General features: G+C 46.4%; 1 long non-coding RNA gene across 1 annotated transcript; it reads right to left on the bottom strand.

Annotated features, from left to right (window-relative positions):
- Positions 1-830: 830 nt before the first annotated feature.
- Positions 831-5,373, bottom strand: LOC125716055 (uncharacterized). Its single transcript, XR_007384248.1, has 3 exons — positions 5,121-5,373; positions 4,400-4,557; positions 831-4,288 (listed from the first exon to the last, which is right to left on the bottom strand). It is a non-coding gene; the product is annotated as an uncharacterized LOC125716055 (long non-coding RNA).
- Between the last annotated feature and the right edge of the window lie 488 nt (positions 5,374-5,861).

Raw genomic sequence — 5,861 nt, 5'->3', positions numbered from 1 at the left:
GCTAACATCGATAGAATCTTTGTTAAAATGTAATGCAGTATTCATTTAACACTATAATTATAATGGTTGGCTAAAATTCTGGGGTCAGAGTCTTCCTCCCAAAGAACATGTGAGTAATAATTTTCAGGTTGTTCACCACAACCCTTGTTTTCCCAAGAATGACACACCCTTAGACCTTCTGGGGGCTTTAGCCCTCCTGCAAAATCAATGTAGCCTAATAGCATTAAATGGTGTTCTTTTTCAATAAAATCAGACCCCCCTTTTCATAAATCTCTAGTGACATTTCCATTTGGATTGATGGCAGATTCCAAATCCGGAAATTCCTTTTCAGGCGCGACAGCAGTTTTAGGTCCCTGAATTTTAAAACTGTCTCCCGCCGCAGAGACCGAGCCCTGGGATGTGTCTGCTAGCACACACGCATCTGGGTTAATCCTCTGAGCGCGTCAGTCAAGCGAGTGATGGCCTCCATGGCAGCATGCGAGAAATCGCGGCGAGAATCGCCAGCGTTGTGACAAAAGAGAAAAACGTGAAGAAATGTCAGGAACATAGACAGTATCTCCATGGGAGAGTGTAGCCAGACAGAATAAGTGTCCCCCGTATTCCATCAGTCCCGTGGATAGCAGGAACTCAATCTCTGCCACAAATATTTAAAACGTGCCATTACATTAACCTGTTTAGCAGACACTTTTATCCAAAGCAACATATAATTGAGAAAGCGGGATGCTCACTACTAGCAGCAACTGGTCACTGGTCAAAATTCTGAGAGTTTACCATTCGGAAAGCAGAGATCGTTAGTCTGAATAGGAAATATAATTTTCAATGTTCTTTATTATTCTACATCATTATAGCATCATATATCTTCTACATATGATTGTTTCAAACTTCTGCTTCTTCTTTTTTTATCATTTTCGGTAATTTAAGTAACGACTAGGTGTCAGTTGGGTTTAGAAATGACCGTGCAGGACATACAGGTATGTGGTCGTGTGCTTCCCCTTGTGTCTCTGTTAGTCGGGACGTGGCGATGCTCGGCGTGGAGCCAGATGCTCTTCAATGCGATGTACAGTCAAAAAGACCTTTCTGCATCGGCACATTGGGGACTTTTATGTCATTTAAAAACCAGAGTGAAGTGATACCCAAACTAGCATATGCAAAACTTCCAAAAAAAACCCTATAAAAACAATGCTGGGGTCACAACGGCAGGTCAGGTTATCCCGAGCGGACCCAGTCCACCTTGAGCTGTAAATGTTGTTTATGGGTCAACGATGTGGCCGGTATTTACGTCACCAGTGCTAGCTAGATTTCACTCTTTTTTATCCTTTCGCTTTATTTGATATCTTATCGACTTGCCGATAACAAGGCCGGGCCCATTTCCTACGGGATGCCCATTTCCCCACTGCCAGTTGGCCATTTTCAATCATTGGCTGTGGAAATTTCCCAGAAGGCCGTCTGGATCAACACACAAGGAAGACACTGTGTACCCCTTTCGCCTCCGGTAAGAGCCGGCCGATTCATTAGCCTCAATTATCGCGGGCCTGCGGTTCAAAGGTCACAGGCTTCATTATATCATTAGGCAAACATCACATAAATGTTTACAGTTTGTGACCTTACCAAGGAAGAACACAAAATTGCTTTGATACAAGACAGAAACGATCTAAAAATAAATGGAGAGAACAGATGTCTCTCGGAGCAGTTTTGTGTGGTTATATGCGGGATGGGACAGCTGTTCACAGTAGTGCTATTTAGGTGAGAGGAAGACTTTTGGTGTAAAAACAAACCGTCGATGGCAAATGAAGCAGCAGCTGTGATTATGAAAGAACTCTTGTGTGAACCAACAGCATTTTGAGTGGAGCAAAGGCTGATGACGAGGGGAGATGAAGTGAAGATGCTGGAATCTCTTCCCAGTGACTGGCTGGCTGAATTCAGCCACTGTTCAATACCTCAGTGCTTAATTATCCTTTTTAAAATGCCATTTTAAAAAATGTATTACTCACTTTCTGTTGCATGAAGTTTAGAGATGTGGTGGTTTGCCTGTTGTAGCAGAGGTCCCTCTATGGAAAATGTGTGTGAACTGTGTACAGAATTAACTCATTTGTGCTGCTCTTGCAGATTTCCAGTAAAGGGCGGATCTGATTAAGTCAACCAGCTATCGTTTATTTTCTTCCAGGAAATTCCTGAAGATAAAAAAATAAGTCAGAGGATATGTCATCATTGAGGGGGACATCATAGCTAAAAAAATAGAAAATTTGTCCATCCATCCATCCATCTATCCATCTGTTCAATAATCCATCTGTTTACCCATCAGTCCTTTGGTTCATTCATCTATCCATCCATCCATCCACTTATCTGTTTGTTCATCCATCCTTCCATCCGTCCATCATTCATCCATCTGTTCGACAATCCATTTATTTATCCATCAGTCCTGTTTGTCATCCATCCATTCATCCGTGTGTCCATCCATCCATCCATAACCCAGTACATGAAAAGCAGAATAACTGTTAGAAAGTGATTTCTCTCTGTTCAGGTTTTTTGCACCTGGTTATGGTATATTATGGTATATTATGGTATATTATGGTATATTATGTGTATATTAGGGGATTCCCCTTAGTCTGTGGCAAGTGCATAGGTGGAGTTGCCCTGCTCATCCTCCTTTAGGATGCTGTACCCTGTTAGCATGGACAAGCCGATGTGACCCAACCTGGACAGCGGGAGCTAGATTGAATGACACAGCAGAACCCATTGAAAGCTAAAGATGCCGCGAGATTCCACAGGCACCAGCATGGAAGCCTGAATACCTTAACCCTGAAAGCCATGTCACTGAGATCCCAAGCAGACATTTTTTATTAGTTACCGGAATCCAATTGTGTTTCATTTAAATCAGGTGTTTCAGTAGCTCGAGGAAACCAGCCATTTAATGATATGTGGTAAATGTACCTGCGGTGAGGGCTGAGTGTTTCAGGAAGCCGGGCAGGACCCGCGCGGCTCGGAAAGGCCTCTCTTCCTGGTGTCCCTCCTACCAGTTTTACTCAGCAACCAAGATGATCTGATAGACGCCAGCAGCAGCTCTTCTGAAAGCAGGAAACGCCCACGGATGCTTGGGGAGCGCAGATGTGTGTTTAGCTCAGCGCTCACTGTTTTGCTGTAGCGTCGTCCTTCGAAAATCAGATCCACTCTTCAAGCCAGCGCCACGTTTACTCTGCCATGTGTGTTTTTCCATAAATATATCGTTTGTTAATTGTTTTATATGCAGGTGAAGATCGAGTTTGTTTTTGAGGTCTGGTAGACAGTAATTCTCAACAGACACGTTTGGTGTGGACAGTCTAATTGTTTTTTAATTGATTTATTTGCTGCATATGTATTTTATTTCCATTAACCCCAATTAAAATGTATTAAAGTGTTTTATTAATTGTGGTCACGCCCAGCATCAGAGATTAGCTGTAAAATCTGTGTAGTGGACTTGGGGCTTGGAATTAAACGTATTTGCTAACAGCTAAGAGCTTGGCTTGCATGCTCACAGCCAAATAGCAACCATCTCATTGGCCCTCCATCATTGTTTTGGGGTGTTTTGCCGACAGATGCCTCTGAGAATCGAACACATGAAGCGGCATTTCCACATGTAAATCCTGTCCTCCTGCACCCTAATTTGCTCCAGCTGGTCAAACAAGCAGCTTTAGCTTAATTGTAAAACAAATGACCAGACCTATGTACAGACCCCAAAGCTGACAGTCCTCAAGCTTTGATGGTGGCTAAATGAAGCCGTCCTTAGACGCGCCAATTAAATCTCCCACTCGAAAAAAAACCCGGATCTTAAATCACTCCTCGCACCAGTAATTGGCTTTGGTGACAGGAAAGGACCTCGTCGCATTCGCCGAAATGCTCGTCTGAATCGACGTGGGCATATGTTCCCCCTTAACGTTGGTTTTTAATCAAGCGATGGGTGGAAACAGTCCACCACGATGCCATTAAGTGGGCCAAACAGGGGGTGTTTCCTTACCCGGACCCCTCTCATGCCACAGTAGCGTGAGCTATTTGAGACGTGTGGGAGACGCTTACGTCAAACGGACAGGAGCCACCCCAGCATGTCCTCATCTCGTCTTTGAAGATACGGGCAAGAAACGAACGGTATACTCTTCTGAGCTTCCTGAATCGATATGATGCATCATTTTTTCCCCAGTAGATAGTGATTTCTGGGCCCCCATACGAGAGCAGATCTCCTTCTCGCTGTCGTTTGCTACACATCCAGGTCTATGTCTCAGACACTAATTAGATGCTTCTACTTCTAAGGACAGGCCTGCAGAGAACACAAGAAGGACAGGTACCGCTTCCCTCAGGTCAACGGTGACTGTTTGCTTTGGCTAAGGCGTTAATTAAATGTCTTCATGATGCGTTTATGGAAACCAACCTGCAGGCTGTAATCCATTTAACCTGAGCAGCATTCAGCCTCAGGATCCTCCATCCCAAGTGGGGCTTCAACCGGCAGCTTTCAAGTCACCAGCCCACGTCCTTGACACCTGAAACACCGGCACCCATCTCAAGCTGGCCGGGAGCTGTAACGGCAACCTGGCAAGTAGACACAGAGGGGTGGAAGAGAGACTTTTACAAAGAGTCTGGGGAAATGACGGAATTATGAAAAAGGTGGAGGAGCGAGGATGTGATCAGGGTGCGAATGAAAATTGGGTAGTGTGATGTGGCACGCAGGGGCAGGGTCCAAAGCCTGGAGGCTGATGGACCAAAAGCCATCCTCTGCTAAGATGGTCTGTTTTGTTCCGGATTTCCTTTAATTAACAACGTTTATTTACCAGTCTGTCCACGTGAAATGAGATGGCTGGTTCTGGGCTTTAATGGCTCAGCTTACTGGGACTCTGGTGGATCCAGGTGCCAGACTCCCTGACCCAGTACAGGCACATGCTGCTAAAACATATTTTTAACATTTTTGTTTTTCACCATAGTCGATCCATCCATCCGTGTTTGAGGGGCCAGGACAGGATCGCAGAGAGTCCAGAGGCACTGAGCATGAGGCAGGGACACCCCTCGGCGCCATGATCCATCTCGGTACACTATTACGAAGTATCCTTATGGAGGTAATGTATATTTTAGATCATGAAATATGGAGAATTACTTACCGCAAACTCAAAAACTGCGCTCAGAAAACTAGAATCCGAAGACAGAGAGGATGAAATCAGCAGCCATTAGTGGAAACCGGGACGAAGAGTAATCACCGTTTCCCCATCCTCAGAGCCAAGCCGTGTCAGGGATAGCTGACCTCATCGAAACCCCCCCCCCCCTCCACCCCACCCAACAGTCCGGCTTTCTGATCTTTCTGATCATGCCCGAGCACAGACTGAGTGGAAAAAAATCCATATCTGGCCTTGAATAGAGCGGAGGCTGGGGAGGGTAAACAAAACAACGGCTCAGACAGAGCGGGGGGGGGGGGGGGCAGCGTATCCATTGAGTGCCGGGCTGCTTACTCAGCACTCCCATGGGGCCATCGTCGTCCCTTTTAAGCCGTCCAGCAGGGCGGTAAATAGCTAAGGGCTGCGTCAGAGCCTGCACAGCTGACTGGCCTGACGAATGGCTGACAGGAAGAATTGGACGCGTCACCCGAGCTGAGGGGGGAGGGGGGAAGGCACAGAAAGGGAGCCCCCCCCCCCGGGGTAGAGGGAGCGGCTCTGTTTCCCAGCCGGCAAAAGCGCCTTATGGCCAAGGGCCGATTCATCCTGCAGCGAGGCCCCCCCTGCCTGAGACACCCCCCTTTTAATTTTGCTGCCGTATTACAGACATCTACACCCCCACCTCCAGAGGACCCGGGGAAGAGGGGGGGCGGGGGGTCACATAGTGCCCTGTCACCACAAAGCAACAGAGAG

The sequence above is a fragment of the Brienomyrus brachyistius genome, chromosome 20 (genome assembly GCF_023856365.1).
Source record: "Brienomyrus brachyistius isolate T26 chromosome 20, BBRACH_0.4, whole genome shotgun sequence".
Lineage (NCBI taxonomy): Eukaryota > Metazoa > Chordata > Actinopteri > Osteoglossiformes > Mormyridae > Brienomyrus > Brienomyrus brachyistius.
The sequence above is the reverse complement of the archived record's forward strand: the minus strand, read 5'-3'. Positions and strand labels throughout refer to the sequence as shown.